Below are 21,948 nucleotides of genomic sequence, written 5' to 3'. Positions count from 1 at the left end.
CATCTAGTGATGGGAAGTTCGGATCATTTTACTGATTCGGTTCTTTGAATCTCGTTCAAAGAACGAAGGGGGGGGGGGGGATGATACGTGTTTGCGTCCACTGCAAACACGTATCATATTCTCATGTAGGTTAGTGCATGACATGTGCACCAGCAGATACTATTTTAAAAGAAATTCCTGCATTAAAATAATGTATCATGACAGTTTGTATGATTTGGTCATTTATTATCACACTAGCATTTAATTATCACGGCAAACAATTACACTGCACTAAACTGTAAGTGTAAATGTAAAGTGAAAATAACAAAACCAGTCAGTATGATGACTTGAGCAAATATCATTCACGTCTTACTAAAACAGCGGCAACGCGAAAGGGAATGAGGAAACTGTTTTGTATACTAAAAAATACAATGCGGGTCACGTGAAAAAAGGATCCAAAGACTCGTAGAAAGACTGAGTCGGGAAATGAACAATCGTTTGTTTCCTCTAGCTACCAGTACCGAGCCTATGCAGGTCACGTGAAAAATGATCCAAAGACTCGTAGAAAGACCGAGTCGGGAAATGAACGAATCGTATGTTTCCTCTTGCTACCAGTACAGAGCCAATGCAGGTCACGTGAAAAATGATCCAAAGACTCGTACCCGAAGACCGAGTCGGGAAATGAACGAATAATTTCTGTTTACTTGGACGAGCCTATGCAACAGTCCCGATGCGCGGCCACGAGAAAATGAACGAATCACTCTTTGAGAGGACTTGTTACTCCCGAGTCCTTGTAAGGATTCGTTCAAAATGAACGAATCGTTCACAAACGACACATCACTACCTGCATCCCAAGTCCAGCGGGGAGGCAACCTGAACTCCTGGCATTGTCTCACTTTTTCTTTTCCCGTAAGCTTTAATAAACACCCCTTGGGGCTGAACAATGTTCTGATTGTCAGCCTTTGTGTTCTCCTTGCCACAATGCTTACAGAGCAAAAGATAAAACTATTACATTTTGGATCCATGAAAGTCAAGAAGAGCTACCACAAAGATGTACGCTCAACCCATGTCAACAGTCCCCTGAATCTGTACATAACCAAGCTTATGTACTTAACCTGCTTCAATGAAACCTATAACTGTAAATCAAACACGTCTTTCAAAAAACTTGACTTTATAAACCGGAAATATGATAGCCCAATTTTAATAAATACAATATAATAAAGGGATTGTTTTCAGCTGTGGTGCAGATAAAAACACAGGGATACATTTTTATCCAAACGAGCAATACAAATTGATTTGTTTATCCAATATCCAAATATAATTTTAACCAAAAGGATGATGCATGCAATACATGTACATAATCTCCACATTCATGTGTGACGTGTATATTTATTTTACACACACGCTTGTTAAACAGTTTCTCCCAAAGTAAGATAAGCTTACATTTTCCCAATGTGATTAACAACATCACTTTTGGGACAATTTGCATTGAGAGCAGAAAATTGGGCCCTAAGAGCCAAACAGATCACAGTTAAATGTAATGGTGCTTCGCTAGTTCCTGCAGTCAGCACAGTCATCTGTGCTTCAGGACATAAATCTGCTGCTCACCTGCTGATACATTAGCATGCAGTCTCCATTTGTCAGTTCACGTCAAGGAATCTCTGTCTCTCTGTCTGTGTGGTTTCATAATGGTATTTTAGGGCAACTATTATCTCGAGAACCGGGCACTGTACAATGTTGTAATTTAGCAGGTGTCCGTTACAGAACTGTTTCGCTTCCTGTGAAAAAAGAATGAAAGAATACGTCAATATGGCCAGGGGACCAAGGGTTTTGTTTTGGGTGAAAAGCTGTCTAGCTAACTAAGATAAAGAAAATGTTTAAAGTGGATCTGGAAAGTTATCAGCACAATTATATGGAAGCAAATAGGGGACTATATTCAAAGGATAATGCATTTCTGAAATGGCATTATCATTTTCAATATATGTGTTATTTGAGACAATATTCAAATGAAAATGCTATAATCCAAATTGCATTTGCATTGTCACATGTCATATGGGCATTCTATGACAATATTAAAACTAGAGAGGGTACAATTTCTGGGGAAATTGGAGGGTGTAGATGGGTCCGTCCCCTTAAGTTTTTCCCTTCTAGTGATATTTTCAAGCATTTAGCCTACTCATATTGCATAATTCATTAAGAACCCCCTTTGAAACAAGCTGAACCCCCTTTGAAACAAGCTATTGTAACAACGTTGTCACCAGCAGTATTTCAGATGGAATCGCGATTCAAACAGTACCATCTGCTGACTGAAAATATGCCCCCAAAAACGTAAATAAGCTTGACATTTATTTAGGGAGAAATGGCTAAAGCGCCAGAAATGAGAACGTTTCTTTTGACATAATGTTTAGGCTGTGGCATTGAAGACAGCGACGCACCACACAAGCTTGAGTTTAAATACATTACTAAATGTGACATTACTTACTGGACATGCATGTCTTGATTTGCTTAAATGTACATGTGCTTCTAGTACATACGGAACGATACGATACTCGCTGTGCAACAGTCTTACTAGCACATCTATGCACGTTGTATCTATGCGTCGTTGCTAACGTGTGCTGACGTAGTGACTTATGCTAGCATTGAGTTCCCTTTGTTGACACAAGGCACTTTTTGCCACAAAAACTTAATTTCAGTCTAAACCACGCAACGGAATGTAAATAAAAATACAAGCAACTCAATCGCTACCAAGACAAAACTTTTGACACCGACATTGTCTATGTAGTCCAAATATTGAGGGATAATTAGGGGGGCAAAAATAAAAAATAAATATATATGTGAGAGAACAATTGTTGTGCTAGCCAAAGGCGTGAGCACACCCAATTAAAATGGAATAACGGTTTGACATTTCATTTTCAAAGACGTACCCCTCTTTACATTAAAACGTCACATTCTCTCTGTAAATAGGACACCATAGGCAACCTACCTAAACCTGACTTTCGCGATCATTGCATGATGGCAAAGTCTGTATCGCAAATGCAATTTGGATTATAGCATTTTCATTTGAATATTGTCTCAAATAACACTTCCATATATTGACAATTATAATGCCATTTCAGAAAATGTGACGTTTTAACTGAAGACCCGCCTTTGTGAGAGGTCTGACAGGGCGCGCTGTTTAGCTTTTGAAAAATTGAATATTGTCCACTACACATTCGAGTCTTCGAAAATGAGATGTCAAATGCCATTTTCATTTCCATTTTCAAATTGTTAGAAAGTGCATCTCCAACTAAACCAACACCAAATCAACTAATCAATGTTATAATCACAAGCTGTATCATGACCATGGTGTGAAGTAAACTTTTGGCTTATGTGTGTAAAATGAATGTGTCTTAAATAAGATTTTAATTATAAGCTTCTATGTTCATTGGTAAGAGACGTTTGCTACAGGAAGGGGAGATAATTAAGTTGAGTTCAAAGGAATGCAAGGTGCTGAGCGCTCTGTGGGGTGGTTTACTCTGGAGGATGGGTGTAGCATTATATGTCCTTCTGTCCTCTATAGTCATAGAGTAAGGAGCTATTGAAGCAGCTGTTTGACCTTTTGATATAGAGACTTTTTCCTGTTTCATTGTTTGTATTTAATTAACTCTTGTTTGCCTGGTCAACGTCCGGAGTTATATGATCTCCTGACCTGGAGAGACTTTCTGACCTGGAGAGTTATCACCTGGGGAGAGGAGCTTTGGACATCAGGTTCTGAGGCTCTGTTGTTTCGACTGTCACTGTCTTGTGTTAGAAGAATGTGACAGATGTTTATATTGATACATTGGCTCACTCCCTAAAATAATACAATCACAGAAGAGACATGAGACAGCTACATTGAATGATTGTTTTGTGATGGCCATATGTTATAAGTTTATAAAAGACTCTGTGTGAATTGTAAACGCCACCTCTCTGCCGAACGATTGTAGCAATGTCCTCTGGTATAGACGGGTCACAGATTACTCTGTTTCGTGCTGTAATATTCAAAAAATAATTTGTATCAACCTGGAAAATCGTATCAATCTAGAAATACAGTGTCGTCGGAAAACTTCCTTTACAATGGACACTGCACTATATTCCAGGAATCTCTGTGTGAGTCTGTGTACCACCGAATCAACAAAGCGACAAATGTAATGGCTGCATCACAGGCATTGCACAGGGTTTGTTACTTGATGATTCAGGCCTGCTCCTCGGTCGGTTGTCAGTGTCAAAACAAGTCACAACGGGTATAGAACAAGAACACGATTCCTATCACTTTAGTCGATAAGATTTATAACTGAATAAAATGTATTATCATTATTGTTATTAATGATGCCATATACATGGACACATTATGCTTTTTTAATTGGAAAACAGATTACTTACTTGAACTCATTTGAGCAAGTTGGCAAAGAAAAATCTGTGGGATTTGTGGCATTCTGATAACTGATGTTTAGTAAGTGGTAAAGTACAAGCCAGCTGGAGACAGATGTGCTACCACTATAGTGACGGGTTATCCCATTTAAATGTAAAGCAATGCAAAATTAATAAATACACCCAGTCCGTAATTGTTGGGACTGTTGTAGTAAGAAATTTCTTGTGAAAGTGTTCTTCCAAACGAAGGTTAGACCTTTTTTATAGAGTAAAGTTTTTGATCAATTGATAATGACTTTCCAGGTCACCCAACAACTAAAAACAGAATTTTATTTTAGCATAGCCAATCTTAATCATAAATGCTTTACCAGAACAATTGATCCAGTGATTTTTATGTCATCATGGAATCTGCATACATTTCTTGGTTTTATAACCCATACATGCACATGTTGTTGGTGAAAAGAGTTCTGTTTTTAATAACTAAGCAGTTCATACTTATTTCCCTTTAAAATATTAATTTTGCCGGCCAATCACAGAGCGATTTCAAACTGACATATTAATAACAATCTCCTTTTGACATGTTCCTAGTATCACAAATGAGTTCAAGTGCTTTCTAATAGTTCTTTTTCAGACCCCCACAATTATCACTTAACCAACAGTTAACATTGAATGCTCCAGTCTTCACCAGTTTTACAAACCTTACAAAACTCTCAGTGGAGATTAAATGAAATAACTTGTTCCATAACTTGAAATAGTGTTTCCCTTTACTTCCCTAGTCAATTCCTGCTTGGAATTAACGAGGGAAGCAACATGTACTGTACTGGGTCATTGTTCAGCAACATCTTTGAGGTGTGTGTGTGTGTTTGCTTATTGTCTTATGTGTGCATGTGGTACAATGGCCTTGACGGTCATCCCTCCTCCTTACTGACTTCTCACTTTGCTTATTTCTGTTCACCAACCATCCCTGCTCATCCTCTCTTTCCCTCGCATCTTTCTCTACCCTTACTCCTTCCCCAACCACACTTCTCTAAAACCCTCACCTCTCCTCCTTCATCCACTTCCTCCCCTTTCTCCCATCCCTTGTCCTCTCCTATTAACCTCCCCTCCCCCTATCCTCTCCTCCCCTCATCTGAGTACCAGTTCCATTTCCACTGACAGCTGCAGTACTGGCAATTAGGTCAGCCGTTGGCCTATTTAAAGCATCCTTGAGGAAAAAAAACTAGGGCCCTAGATTTGCTTCAGTACGTACAAAAACAGCAGTAAGATCAGATAAAGAAATGTATGGACACATGTATGGAGTGCATCAAATATACAGTGGAAAAAACTATGTTTTCGTATGCCCTTGAATAACCATGATATGCATCATCTGCATGAGTTTGTATTAGCAGTGTTAGTTACTTTCCAGAATTCCAGACTTTCCAGTTTAAGGTTGGATTATTGGGTACCTGAATGATTGTAACTACTTTCTCGAGGAATACAAAGACATGTAATGGTTTGCACCTTGATGACGATACCAACTAGTTCCTTTTTTCCATGGGGCCAATTTAATTAAACTAGGGTGACCAGACGTCCTCTTTTACCCGGACATGTCCTCTTTTCAAGACCTAAAAAATGCATCCGGCAGGGATTCCAAAATTGTCCGGGATTTTGCCTTGTCGGATATTTGTGTTTCTCTGGGTCTTTCACAAACTATTACGCCCTTACAAGTTTTGGAAAGGGTATTTCCCTTACCTTCCACCTTCTTGCGCGAGCTCTGACTGTAGAGAGAACTGTCATTTTGCTCAGATAGTGTGGCATGCAATACACGACCAGCACCGCCCTTGTGGTTGTATGGCTTATATTTCGAAGCGGCTTATAGCCGGTTTTAGAACAAAAAGTGGCTTTGTCCCAAGATCTCTACAGACCATGCAGATAATTTAATGCTCAACACTTGAACGGGGGCTTATTACTTGAAAGAGGAATTATTTCTACTGTGTCGTCTCAGTTACACTATCAGGGCTTGGAAAATTGTATCTTGTACATTTGTATTTTTTGTAATATTTGTATTTTTATATTGTAATTTACGGCAACTTATATTTTATTTTATTGTATATTTAATTATATTCTAATCCCACTTAGTACTGCTAGTTTATGTACCCTTAGTATAGATAGTCCACATATTTAAATTTTAGGTCCCTATATGTTTATTGTATGCACCTTCCTGCCAAAGCAAATTCCTTGTCTGTGCAAACTTTCATGGCGAATAAATCCCATTCTGATTCTGATTCTGAAATACAGTGACTTACTAAAGTAGGCAAATGGCTAGTAGAACATAACATAATCATTTCTGTAAATCAAACAGCTGCAAGACCCAGTGAAATGTTATATACAGCTAGCAAACTAACGCTAGCATCGCTAACGACTAATTCAACTTCGGTAGTGTAACCAAGCTCTTTGTAGGTTCGTTTTAGATTTAATTTTATATGGTTGTGTGGACAATAAGACATCTCTTTTCACAACTTGTATTTTCCCCACTGCTCTTCTTGACATCGCCATTCGAACAGCCCTCACTTACTTCACGTAATGCTTATGTCAGCATCACACTTACAGCAACTCCCGAGGGACAAAACACCCTTGTCCGTTGAACATAGAAAGGTCTGCTACAGTAGGCTATCCTCAGGATTTGCAAGCTATCTAAACTTATACTATATTTAAAATAATTTTGTCGACATAACAATGGATTTTTGCCACTAAATGTGTGACTTGGCTTTATTTCTTGACATACTATCCACAACCGAAGTGTGTTACACAATGCCTATACTCGTGCATTGCTTGGTATTGTAGTGACAATGCTCTTGGTACCCAGAATGCCTCGCGGCAAGCTGAAAAGCTACGAAGTTAAGGGCATTAGCTTCATAGACGTATATATGTCTATGATTAGCTTAGTTAGATAAGCATTGTTTGGAGTTCTATTGTTGTGTTCGTTCTGTTTTGATATGGGTAATGCTATGGTCTGTAGTTTAGATAATTTGAGTGTTCACCCTGATTGGGAATGTTGTCTAGTTAGATGGCTATCCAAGCTGTCCAATGGCAAAGTGTTTCTGGGTAAACAGTTGTGAGCTTTAGTTTGCTCAACGCTAGCCGGCGCTATGGTATCGTTGTTCCAGTTTAAAGTGCGGCCTGTATCCCAGTGCGGCCTATACTCCGATTTACAAACACAAAGTTTCTATTCTGGTGGGGTGCGGTTTATAGAAAATGCGTCTTATTTTCCGAAAAATATGGTAGGCACTTAGTCATGGAGTTCTTGCCTAATAAGCAATTGTGTCCAATAAACAAATTATGAGTATTTAGTGATCGTAAACATGTTGTTTATTATATTGAACGGCTTCTTCAACACTTTAACTTGTGTAATATGCATTCCACCCAGCTGCTAGTCCAAGCACTTGTCCTCTCCAAGTTGGACTACTGCAACTCGCTGCTCACCGGTCTCCCAGCATGTGCAACCCTCCCTCTCCAGAGGATTCAGAACGCAGCAGCCCACCTGGTCTTCAATCTACCCAGATGCTCCTATGTTACCCCGCTCCTCATCTCCCTCCACTGGCTTCCCATCACGGCCCGTATCAGTTTCAAGACCCTGGTACTGACCCTCCGAGCGGTGAACGGGACTGCACCCGACTACATCAAGTCTCTCCTCCAGCCTTACACCCCCACCCGCCACCTACGGTCTTCTTCTGACAACTTTCTGGTGGTCCCACCGCTCAAGAGCGCCCGGTCCCAACACAATCTCTTCTCCTGTCTGGCCCCCCAATGGTTGAATCAACTCCCCACCTCCATCAGAGACACTGACTGTCTCCCCACCTTCAAGAAAAGGCTCAAGACGCACTTTTTCCGGGAGTACAACGGTACTTAGGGATGATTTGCTGGACCTGATTTGACCAGTTTCCTCCAGCATCACAAATGACTCTTATTGAGAGACTTGTTGCTCTTGTTGGTTAGTTGTAACTGATTTAAAATTATTGTACTCGCTGTCAAATCTATTATTGTTGCTTGCTTTTTCTACAGGTACACTCTTGCACTTTTTAGGTTGATGTTGTTTAATTGTAACTTGTTTTACTACATTCTCTTGTGGTTCTGGCCTTTGGCACTTATTTGGTTTTTCACAATGTATGCTTCATGTTTTGGCTACCCGCAATGTTTGGGGCTATCTCATTGTTATGATCAGTGACCTATGCACTTTGTAAAGCTCTCTCTTGGAAGTCGCTTTGGATAAAAGCATCTGCTAAATGAATAAATGTAAAAATTGAAATTGTCCCCTTTTGACTGGACCGTGTCACATATGTCCATAGGTCTGTATAATGTTTAACAATAGTTAACTTGAGGCCAATATTTAACATGTTTTTAACACGTTTTTAGGTCAATGTCATAGCCTACTTCTTTTGTTGTATCAATTAAATTACAAACACCAAACTTTGTTAAAAATAATTTGTTGTGACACATGGTATAAAGGTTTGTTATTGTCTGGTGTCATTTTGGTCAAGTCACCACCAATAAACAAAAGCCATGTGTTCGTTGCCTATGTCTTTTTAATATGAGGTTGTACTCATGGTGGATGCTAATTACACAAAACTAATTATTAATGGCCACAACAAATGTTTTATTAATAGCCACCACAATTATCGCTGCTGGAAAGACAATCGACGATGGAAATCTAATACTTGTTTATCTTCATAGTATCTTCATGTATCATAGTACATGCATGATTGAAAACTAGAGAAGGTACAATTTCTGGGGAAATTGTGAGGTGTGCTTGTGTCAGTTGCAGCTGGAGCATCACCTCCAAACCTTTTGTTTAAACTGATATCAAACATCCAAACATTTGGAGGTTAAAACTTAAATATTACAACTGATATTTCTGTACATTTTAAATAAGTATGCATACTTAGTATTTATGAAGATTGCATAGATTAAAAAGTGTTGCTGCTCATTTAACATTCAAAATACTACATTTACATTTAGTCATTTAGCATTTAAGAGTTAAGTGTAGAATGAAACAGGGTTATCTTCTCATTTCCCTTAGCGCAAGAGGGAATGTTGATAGGTGGCAGCCTCACATAGTTGAAACAGTTGCATTAAAACGATGAAATTAGGCAAAAAATAATGTTTTTTCCCTTCTAGTGATATTTTTTAAGCATGTATTCATATTGCATTTCTTTAATAAAGAAACCCCTTTGAAACAAGCTGATTCTAACAACGTTGTCACTCTAGCAGTATCTTATCTTAGTATAGCGATTCAAACAGTACCATCTGCAAACTGAAGATTTGCCCCTAAAAAACGTAAACAAGCTAAATTAATTTTGGGGAATATAATAAGTTGACTGGAAATATAGTTTGAACTGGTTCCAATTGAACTGTTGTTTATCAAGTAATTTAAACAGGAACGTTCATTCACACATACCTACTCATATCAACCTACATATGAGACATTATCACCCTGGCCTGTGCCTGTGGCTTTTGTTCTGTAACTAGCATAGTCGATTTAAAGTTCTAGCCAGCTAGCTAGCCTGCTGCAGTACCTCCGGAAGCTAACTAGCTATAGCTGACAAAAACTGAGAAATGTCTGCAAAACAAACAGGATAACACTGCAAATGTAGCCAGCTATGTTTTCTGCGATAACACCACCCTGGGCTGTATTTTCTGTCAGCTGTAGCTAGCTATGCAAGTAGAAAAATGAATAAACTGAATTAAAGGCAAATCATTGTAATTGTATTCTTCATTGCTTACAAATAGAAATCCAACAATGAGTATATATATATATATATATGCTGTTCCTACAATTAACATATTCACCTGTGACCATGCACAATAGGCAACCTACCCAAACCTGACTTTTGCGATCGTTGCGTGATGGCGAAGTCTGTATCGCAAATGCAATTTGGATTATAGCATTTTAATTTGAATATTGTCTCAAATAACACTGACATATATTGAAAATTATAATGCCATTTCAGAAATGCATTATGCTTTGAATATAGTCTGGGCGTCCATATAATTGCATGAAAGTCAGGTTCGGTAGGTTGCTTAAAGATTCTGTAAAATGGAATATTGAAGAGTTTTAAGTTCATTACACCACAGAAGTATGTGTTGTTAACTACCCATCCAAATTCGAATGAAAAAAAACACAGACAAGTATGTTAAATTAGGCTTTGAAATCTTGAGAAAATCAGCAGTCTTCTCTGCTTGAGACTGGGGGGGGGGGGGGGGGGGGGGCGTGACGCCTGAAGGAGCTGAATCTCTGTCCCCTCGAATTTATTGAATTTAGCAACAACAGCAACACTAGCTAAATCAATTACAGATATCAGAACAGACCTACCTGCAGTCTCTGAGTGTTTTATGTATTAATTACTTTGTCTTTGCATCGTACCAGCTGAGTAACAGAATGCAACCGTCTGTAATCTGACGTAGATAGGTCGCTGTGACGTAGATCGGTCCGGTTTTGGCTCCGCCTATACAAAACCTGAGCTGAAAACGGAAGAGAAACTGTTCAACGGTCTAACTCCACATTTCAGTGCGACAAAGTTTTTGCGCTTTGCACATGCTTTCAGGAACTCATTTCACACGTATATAATGTACTGAGAAGCAAATCATGGAATTTGCTTTACAGGATCTTTAAGGTTTTCGCTCTACAGAGAAAATGTGACGTCTTAACTGAAGACCCGCCTTGGTGAGATGTCTGACGGAGTGCATTTTCATGATTGAATTTTGTCCCTAAAAGAGCGTGGTGACTTGAAAATTTAAGTGCAATTGACAGGGCACGCTGTTTAGCTTTTGAAAATTTAAATTAGTGGTGGGCCGTTATCGGCGTTAACGCACTGCGTTAACACGAGACTCTTATCGGGCGATTAAAAAAAATATCGCCGTTAATCTATTCTCAAAGTTGGGTTGGGAGCTGGGTCTATACTACGCAAGCTATGATGACTTTCACCTTGATATTTTAGCGCGGATGTATACCTAGCCGAATTGCACTGTAGGGGGCGAGAACGAGTCTTCGAACCTGTGTGTATGCCTTGTGTATGAAATTATCACATCAAACGTGACTGCTAACATGGATGCAGCTATGAAGCCGCCTGGCTTGCTTCAGGGAAAATGTATTTTTAAGAAACTTGCCAATGGAAACCTCGACAAGACTAAGGTTGTTTGCACCTTGTGCTATGCGGAATTAGTTTACTGTAGGAGTTCTTCCAGTCTCAAATACCACCTAAACGCAAAGCATCCCTTAGCTAATGCGGAAGATGCCGGGCCAAGCACTAGTGATGGGTCGTTCGCGAACGATCCGGCTCTAAGAGCCGGCTCTTGAAGGTGAACGTCGGGAGCTGGCTCGCATATCTGAAGAGCCGACTCTATTTTTAATAGATTAATACAGCCTATAAAAACTAAATGATTATGAAATAATGAATTTTAATTGTATTGAAAATAATTGACTAATTCAAAGAACAACAAAAAAATACTTGTAGTCTTAAAGGCGCACACGATCATCCTCACATTCTGTTCCTGTCAATCCTGCATGAGGGAGGGCCGAGCCAACTCACACAGTCAGAGAGTAGTCAAAACTCGGAGGAGAGCCATGATAAATCAATGCATTATTAAAGATATGTGGTTACGGTCGAGTATGATTTCATTTCATAATTTAATTCAAATTGTTTTCACACCCATCATAGTCAAATTCATAGTTAAAACATGTATTTTTTAAAGAGCCGTTCGGGAGCCAAAAGAGACGGCTCTTTTTGGTGAGCTGAGCCATACGAGCCGGCTCACGAAAAAGAGCCGAAATGCCCATCACTACCAAGCACTGATGTAGCGCAGGGGAAGAGTCGTCGTTAAACTACGATGTTTGAGTGCAACCGAGGCAAGATCGTCAGCACTGCTCTATCAGCCAAGCTAACTAATCTAATAAACAATTAATAAACACAAGTACATCTTATTGAACACCAATTATCATAGTAGAACAGCTTTCTCAATCAGTTTGTGATGGATTTTGGAAGCAAGAGATGAGCCCCTGGTCTAATGCGCCACCTGGCTTGAGAAACCCGTTCTCAAAGACTTACTTTTAGTCATTATTTGGGTAGCACACATATTCTGAATGCCTTCGGCGGAATTCAAATGAGCCATTTTAATCTAGATTAATCTAGATTAACGCCAAGATTACAGTGAAATCTAGATTTAAAAAATGAATCTATGCCCACCACTAATTTAAATACAAGACCGCTGATATTCTACAGATTTTTCCATTGTTTTTAAACACCAAAGGACTTGTAGGTTGAGTGGTTTTCCCTTGCTGTGTTTCAAATTAGCAATGACTGAAATGTGCATTCTGAGTATTCAGGACTTTATTTTTACATGTTGGGATGACCTTGTTAAGATAGTTGAGAACTGCTGGAAAGGTGGGAAACAACTTTCTAGCAGAAGATCATCAGTGAAGACATGTCCCTCACTTTGACTCCTGCTGTGTGTTTCCTTCTTCAGTTGGCAAGAAACGAGACAGTCAAGATTGCTCTAGTAAGAAATTCAAGTTGCTTATGTGTAGAACTTGGAACTTTGAACTTCTGTAACTAGTGTTCCAGCAAATCATACATGAGAATACATGAGGGAATACATGAGATTACATGAACATCTCACTGTGTACAGCATCCATGCTCTGTTCAACAGAATCAGAATGTGCAAATCGTTTTTCTATTCATTAATCTCATCATTTCAGTGTAACTAGCTAACAATTCCACACAAGCCTGTAAATAAAAGTACATGGGGAGAGAACTACCATACATAGGCATCTCTGCATCCATCTCTGCGGCAGCAGTCAATGTCTCTTCATCATCTGAATCATCATCATCATCCTGTGATGAAAAGCATTCTGTTGTGGGTTACTGCTTCTACAAGTTGAAATAGGCACCAACTGATATTTACTTTGTATCATGTCAAATATGATTAAAACCAAGGTGTCGTATAGGCTACAATCACGATCTTATAGGCCTAAGCAAAATATGCCTTACCTGTTCGTAGTATGTTTTTATACAGTACCAGTCAAAAGTTTGGACACATTTTCCCATGTGTCCAAACTTTTGACTGGTACTGTATTTAATATAACATTGAACATGCTATTTTAGTTGCTATCAAGTCCACCACTTTTTCACCAGTAATATTAATGGACAGTGTGGTTAAATGTTCAATGTATGGACTGGCTACTTCATTCAAATGTATGCATTGACTCGGCCTGCAATTGTCTCCCACGCCAATTGTCTCTCCTACGCTGCTACAGCCATGTTGCTTTTTCCAGGATATGTGCTCAGATTCACCATAAACACATATTAACATTATCGGAGTTCCATTGATGTTGGCATTTAATAGTTCTCCTGCCCGCGCTTAACTCAGAGTGGACGCACTCCGAGTTTATTTAACTCATTCAAATGAGCTTTTCTGGAACCGAAAAGTCGGAGTTTCCCAATTTAGAGTAAATAAACTCAGAGTTCAGAGTTAGGTTCACAGTTTGTTGAACCCGCTTTCTGGTGTGAAAGCATGAAAAGTTTTTTTTTAAATTCTGCTAGTTCATTTAAGGGGTACCAACATTCAAACAACCGTTTCTTTTACTAGGCTATATTCCGATATCAATGTATGATACATCATTTGAAAGCTTACAATCTGTTTGTCATGATCTGTAAAAAAAAAAAAAGAGAGAAAATGACCATGACCTACATACAGACCAAAATACCGGCACCTTTCATATATACCCTTTGGAATCTGATCATAATTTTCAAGAACTGCAAAAATAAATGTATCTGGTTATCAATACAAAACAAAATATTTTCATATGTAATCATGTATGTTTAATACTGTACCAATATATTTTTTATTGACACCATTATGCTTTCCCCTTTAGAATAGTTATTCTTATTTCACAACATGGAACAGCTTCTTTATGAACATCAACACCTCTATGTTCGCTCATGTATAGTAAAACAACAGCAGCATCCTAATCAAAAAGTCTCAGATTGTCTATCCTTAGACCTTAAATTGAGACAAATGCAGATTGTAAACAATTTTTGATGCAAAAGCATACAAATCTGTACTTCATTTCTAAACCAGTTTGAGCTGACTGTCTCATGGGCCCACATAAATGGGCCTTGTCACTCTGGGAGTGTCAGCTATGCATGTGGTAGCTCACTCAGTTTCAGCTTCATTATGTCAGGTAGGATTTGTCAAGCAAACTATGTTTGTAGCAGTAGCTATTATCGGGAAATATGTTGGCTTTGTTGTTAACAATGCAGTACAGGCTGTTACCAACTTTACAGATATTTGTTTATTAAACGTTTCTGTCTTTATGGCACAGTACACACAGGAGGCAGTGGCGGCTGGGAAGCCCCCGCACCCTCCGCAAGGCGGGGGGGCCCCAAGGGCCCCGCCCTGCATAGCAAAAAACAGACTATAGGGCTACATAAAAAATATATATATTTTAAAAAACTTTGAGGGCGCTCATTGGGAGCCCCAAGTTTCAACTACCGGGTAAAGGAATCCCGTAATGTAGGCAAAGTAACAGATCTTCATCCACTTCCATGGGCTAAATAGTCTCAAAATCCCTAAATCTGGTAACAATGGCTTTTGCGTATCTTACGTGCACTACTACGCCATTACGCCTCTTGAACGCGCACATTTAAAAATGCTAATCATTACGTTTTGCTAGATGACGGTAGAGACATAAGTAAAAGAAAATATGCAAGCGGTGCTCAAAAGCGCAGCAATAAACTGTTTTCTGAACAAGCTCGAGCAAAACACCCAAAGATTACACACTTATTTAGACCAGCCAGAGAAGAAGCTACCATCAGCATCTCCACAGACGAAACACTACCGCAGCAGCAGGTAGCTATAGCACCACGTCTTCACCAGCAACCAATATACTTGCTTACTTATTGTCAAGAATAAATGTTTTCCTTTACCTCCATTGATTGTGTGTTATTTCAGTGGCGGTGCTGAACTATCAGAAGGCTATAGCGCTGTCTTTGGTTTTGAACAATGACAAATAGGCTGCTGTTGTGCTGACGCAATTGTGCTTTTGTTATTTTTAAACTTTTTTATTTCTCTCTCACATTGCTAAATATATGCTATAGTTAAAGATAGACAGCAATCAGTTTATTGGCAGTGGTATAAGATAATAGATGGAGATACATTTTGAGTGGATTTAGGGGAGGGGCCTCGAGCTCCAACTTTGCGGGGAGGCCTCGCAAAGTCCCAGCCGCCACTGACAGGAGGGTAGCAGTTTGCAGGTTGGTCTGCAGAAGGTGTAACAGACTTGGGACATTTGGGATTGTTTTTTGGGAGTATTAATAGGGCTAATACAACACTGCTAACCTAAAGGGTTTTAAAAGATCAATATTGGCACTGATAACTCTACTTGTTTTGCACATGAGAGTGGTTATTTGATCCAGGACTGCTAAACACTTAAACAGTAAAACGATCTCAAATTTGCACAAAAATTACACACGCAAATGCCCGCACACATGTATGATGCTGAGATATTCATTGAGGTGCATTGTTTTACTATTCACTAATTATGGTGGTGTTCACTCTAACAACAAACATGCACAAAACAATTATGTATTGTAGCTTACCCTACATAAGGCTTAGCTGGTATTCACAGTGGCCGCTCCATCTAATGATAATAAAAGCATAATAAAAGCATACTAAGAACTCTGACACACACAGATTTTAACATAGAGAACAGCTTACTTGCGTTAGTTTTCCCATTTTGTTGAGTGCAAACCACATAAGGCTTCATAATGGCTTTAAAGTACTGTCAGACCTTCAGACCAATGCTGGATTAAGCCACATACAAATCCAAAACATATGTACTGATAACCCTGTATGTGACGTCTATAACTAGTATCTCATCACAAACTTGGTCATCCCTTACGACTAATAAAAGTAAAAGACTGCTAGCACAATGTTTGAGAGATCAGGTCAGCATAATCTGTACTGCCTGGGACAGCCTCATCTGGACGACAGTACGCAAGATACTAGTCATGGACAGTCAGTTAATTTAGTCTATTCACCTTAACTGAGAGATAATTACTCAAACACAACGGTCGCATAGCAGCTAAAAGATAACATCTTTGTTAGTCCTTCTTTTAATTTCTTATCTTTCTACATACTAGGAGATGCATTACAATTAGGTCTTGTCGCACCAAATCTAGGATTACATTATAAAACGTTGTCTCTCTGTCTTAAATTGAGGATAAACTTTTACAATGTACCCTTAGTTGAACAACCACAATTCACCTGGCAACTCTACATTAACCACATTTGACCTTAACTGCTATGTTACCCAGGTAAAGACCTTTCAGTGTGATTTATAAAGGTTGTTTATCGACTAAGCTTTAGAGATACATCTGTCAAAAGCAGCCATTTTCTCTCCATTATATTTTGTGGGTTGTCGTGGCTGCCAGAGGCTAGCTGTGAGGGCTATCATTCATTAATACAAGGGGCGAGGGGACTGAGGCCATTCATAGGACGAGTAGATAGAGCTCAGGGTCTGCATCTTAATCTGGCCTGTACCATGAGAGTACAACAGACTACACTGGTTATTTAGGGGCAGGAGGAGGGTGCAGATTAGAAAGAAAGGGATGAATAGAGAAGAGTGGCAAATAATATAATGAGAGAAGGAGAAAGAGGTGGAACGAGAGATGATATGACAAAAATAAAGAGCTCAAACAGCATGCAGATAGACTATTGAAAAAGAGTCAAATAAATCATGGTTAATTGTACATGTTATGGAAATGTGTACAGAGTCAGAGTTTGTGTTTACAATATTATGTTACTGATATGGTACTGGTGATATTCTAGGAATTACAACACAATTCTCATCAATACAAATGCATTAAACAAACTAAGGATAGTATTATTATTATGATGTGGTCAGTAAACCTTTTCGCTCTCTACTTACTGAATGTGTGCCATGTAGGGGTGGAACGCAGGCGTTTGCTATAGGCGAACTCGGCAGCCGCCTAGGGCGCCATGAAGAGAGGGGCACCAAATTCCGAATTGCGTCCATTAATTAACCGTCCCGCACCTCCAGCAGAGGGCGCCGAAGCGGGGTGGGGGGGCGTCTCTCCGATTTGCGCTCCCGGGGGGGGGGCGGCGAAGGTGCTTGCGCCGTCCCTGGTGGAACGGTACACTGAAGTCACGGTTCGGTTCATACCGCAGTTCAGACATCACGGTTCGTTACGAGTTCGGTACAACGGAGGGAAAAGCAAAACAAACCAGGTTCCTCTACGAGTGAATACGGCGCATTGAAGATGACATGTAAATTCCGATTGCGTCAGTAATTTATTTGGCCCTATTTGTATGTGTATCTAATGGTTGGTTAAGCACTGTAGGGACAAGTTGAACTTTTTGTCATTTAGCACACGCCATATGCGTTATATGCGTTAGCATGTTAGATGTATTTCCAGTCACATACCCCATAACCAGTGACGTGCAGTGATGTCAGTAAGAGGCTAGGCACTTAAATGAGAAAATGTGTCCAAACTTTTGACTGGTACTGTAGCCTACATGTTGAAGAATACAGGATCGAAGTGCGCAAGTGAGTTTTTCGCTTGTCGTCCGCAGTGAACGGACAGTAAAAGCACTGCTTATTCTACAATTTTTTTGTATTTGATTATGCGTAACTGCTACATTAGTCATCGTAACGTCTAACCAATTGCATTAACACACATATTGCATATATAAATCACAAGAATAAACAGTAAAAATACAAATACAAGTTTATTAAATAAAATGATTTAATAAAAATATTTACGTTTGAATTTTGGCAGGGTAGGCAGTGCCTATACCTTGCCCACCCAGACTGCATGTCACTGCCCAGAACTGCTGAACAACGCCGACACACAGTGCTCGTCTTATCCACCACTCTCTCGCCTGTACTACTGTAACTAAATGGGAAACCGAAGTTTTCCCAAACTTGCAATCTTAAAAAGGCCGGCCGGTCCTCTATCTCTCGTGGGTCGCCACCACTCGCCATACTCGTCCTTAGTGCTGCTAGCTAGCTATCTCTGACTCACGGCGGCGCCAATCGGAGCTTCAGAGCTACAGATTAGATGTCCCGAAAGAACACGAGTATCTAACAGTAGTTCCGCATCACATTAATTAATTTGCACGCGAGTTTTATTTATTTTTATACCGTGTATTTTCCGTTTAATTTCATGCACCGAACCGTGACGCCCGTACGGTTCGGTACGAATACATGTACCGTTCCACCCCTAGTGCCATGACATGCAACATTTATATAAATATCTGTCTGTGTTGCTCACCCAATGTCACAAATGTATCTTCTTTGTTTGGTCTTTGTATCTTTTCAATTAGTTTCACTGGTCCAGAAAATCTAATTTCTTGATCCAGTCATACACCTACCGTAATACAATGCTAAGAATTAATGGTTGCCATGCATGTGGATAACCAACTACACAATTAAGATATATGTTGTGTTGAAATAGGCTACACACGGTTGGTGGGTGTAGTTTTATAGAAATAAAATAGCTCCTACATGAAACTGCTCCCAACAAGGTCTGTGGATTATCTTGAGTAACCGGGTCATGATCTCTGGAAAGACACATTGCGATTTTGTTTTTCAAATGTATTTATTTACCTTTTTATGACTGGCATATGAAAATCTTCCTCAAAATACAATCATTTTAAGCCTCTGGTACAATACTTTAACATTTCCCATCTGGCAATGCTGATGGAGAGATGCCTACAGCGTTTGTCCTTGGCTATGCCAAAGTTGTAAAAAGATATTAACTAAACATTTGCTAGCTATATGGCTGCTAGCTCAGCTGTAGACATACTGTAGACTGTGGATTGATGATGTTTCCTTGATACCATCTAGCTTGTTGTACAACAGGATCCGGTTTGATTAATGGACAGGCTTTGTTGTCCAAGTAGGAAACATTCACATACTGGATTCACAAGTGCATAGATACACATGAAGGAGTGTGGCTTATTATGACCACACCTCCTCGAAGGGTACAAATGCAGGTTACTCAGACTAATATTGCCATCATCCTCTGTTCACTATGTATGTCTTTGCTGCCAATGGCTTGATCGGTCTAGGTAACTAGCCCATAGGGTTCAATTTGTAACTTGACAAGCTACAAGCTAAATTTAGCTATATATAGCTCAATTTAATAAGGTACTCCCTAATGTTGTTAATATGGTAAGAACAAAATATTATTTAAAAAGATTACATCCATTTAGACTTTTGTCTATACGTTTTTTCTTGCCACTGTATGTTGTAAACCTCCATCCAAGATGTTTCCCTCTCACTTCACTACAGTTACAGTACAGTGGTTACAAAATAGTTACATGACAGAAGTTACCAAATTGTTACAGTGCAGTAGTTACAAAATAGTCACTGTGCATGTGTTGTAGTTACGCAACACCTGATCATACAGCAAGAATGTGCCCCCTCCACTTTCCTTTAGACTGGAATGTACACCTCCAACACTGCAGATATTCAATACAGGATGAGCTATACATAATGCATAGCCCTCTGCAATACACTTTTCGAATAAATAGAGTCGTTGCACAAATAGACCTTGCCCTTCATGTACTGATAGCGTTGGGAGTTAAATTTGTAGTTATGTTTGCTATATAAATATATTGTTCATGGCAGATATATGGGTGTATATGAGTGGACATAATAGTTGAGTTGTGATGATATTTTAAGTTCTTATTGTAAATTAACAATAAACATGTGGTTAAAATGAGCAAAGAGATAATAAAAGATGAATAACTGATATTGATAATAACTGAGACAACAGAGGAAGATACTGAAAGATATGAGATATCAATTGGGATACAAATAACAGAACAGGCAATGTGTAAGCCATATTGCAACTATACCTTGGCAGCTCTTTTCAAAATGTTATGTTTTTCATTTCTGAGGTAAATTGAGGCCACTAATGCAGTTAGGCCAAGGTATTGAGGTCAATCCAAAAAATCAAAAGCTATTTTCAAAGTGTGGCACTAACTCCCATGCTATTCAATGGTGTGAAAGCCACAGTAGATCTGGCGTAACTAACATATATCCTATCTCTTTCCATGGTGATCTAAAGTAGTATAAGAGCCACGTACATGCTCCTATTCTTCATGTTATGTCCACTTGAGACAGTCTACAGTCAGCTTTAAGGCTAATGGACAAAAAGTGTAAGAGGTGGATTTTGCCTCTGATTGCTCATGATTAGCTAGACCTTATGCCCTTTGGAATAAGAGGTTGCACATAATTAATCATTACTGCTATTAAAGTCATACTCGTCACCATATTTTAAGTAGGCTACACTGTGCACTGAGTGTACTGCATGTCAAGTAGTACGATGAAGTAATTGGCATTCCTTCCTAAGGAAATACATTACAATAGTTTGTCTGTACAATCGACCAACACCCCTGATGTTGTAGAACCAAATTCAAATGTTTACTCTCCTCCCTGTGCCATTTGGCAGGCAACCCAGTTTTAAATTCTCTGCGTATGTATCAAGCAGGTTGGACATTCATTGTCAAGACATCTTGCTCTAGGCTTGTTAAAAACAGCATGACACGTTGGTAAAAATGCTCCCCATGAGTTTTTAGTTTCACAGCAACTGGATCGAAGCCTATTTATGTTTTATTGGCGTTCGTATAACCTAAAATTAATTAATTAATTGAAAGATTGAAAGGAAAAATCTCGTCACTTTTTCCTCATCCATTCAAATTAGACATTCAAAGCGCTCTTGTGAATGAAAAATCTAATTGACATAAAACTATTGCCTTTCCTTTTTAGGCTGCCACTCTTAATTAAGCCTTAAACGAGCTCATGGGAAACACTACCGATAACGCAAACAGTCATGATCTAGCATCCTGTCTTTTTTTAAACCGGCAAGTACATTCTGAGTGCACATATTTGTCAACAAAGGAACTCGCACTTACTGCAGTCGAAGTAAAACGATTCAAGCTAATGATTTGTTAAGAGTCTGTCATGCTTCTATTATTTATCACTCGTCACCACTGAATAAGAATCGCTAAGCAATAACACATCAAATTCAACAGATTCTTATTCATAATCTTACCTCTGGAGGAGACCACGTATTGGTTATTAGAAGATTTTTTATCGAATTAGTCTTGGAAAAACTGCAATGTATCCTCTTCTGGCTACTGCCGTCGATACGTTCCGAAAACCTTCCGGCTTCTGGAAAAACACGGATGATATGTTAATCAGTGACGGTACTCCTTGTATTTTTTATTATATGCCTGTTATTTGTCCGTTGTGTCTGTGTTTTTCCAGTGAGGGGAAATGCAAGCTCCCCTGTCCACTGCTGTCCCCATTACTGAGCAGTTCATTCACGTTTGAAAGCAGACAAGGCTATAGGCGAGTCAGACAGTGATGCTATACCGAACTGAGACCCAAGGGAAGAGAGAGAGAGAGATAATTCCAATCAGCACCACAGACAGCTCCTTGCCCGCCTAGACAAGTGCAGATCGTATAGTTTTGTTTCCCACGAGTCAGGCAAAATGGCCACAAAGGCATAC

At 39.2% G+C, this 21,948-nt stretch overlaps 1 protein-coding gene across 8 annotated transcripts in view; it reads right to left on the bottom strand.

Annotated features, from left to right (window-relative positions):
- dlgap4b (discs, large (Drosophila) homolog-associated protein 4b) overlaps positions 1–21,727 on the bottom strand; it is a 102,369-nt gene extending 80,642 nt beyond the window's left edge. For all 8 annotated transcript variants that reach the window (XM_062483760.1, XM_062483842.1, XM_062484256.1 and 5 more), the window contains exon 1: positions 21,489–21,727. The gene's annotated coding sequence lies outside the window, so the exon portion shown is untranslated. The remainder of the gene's footprint in view (positions 1–21,488) is intronic.
- Positions 21,728–21,948: the final 221 nt, after the last annotated feature.

This window comes from Osmerus eperlanus, chromosome 1, assembly GCF_963692335.1.
Source record: "Osmerus eperlanus chromosome 1, fOsmEpe2.1, whole genome shotgun sequence".
NCBI lineage: Eukaryota > Metazoa > Chordata > Actinopteri > Osmeriformes > Osmeridae > Osmerus > Osmerus eperlanus.
The sequence above is the reverse complement of the archived record's forward strand: the minus strand, read 5'-3'. Positions and strand labels throughout refer to the sequence as shown.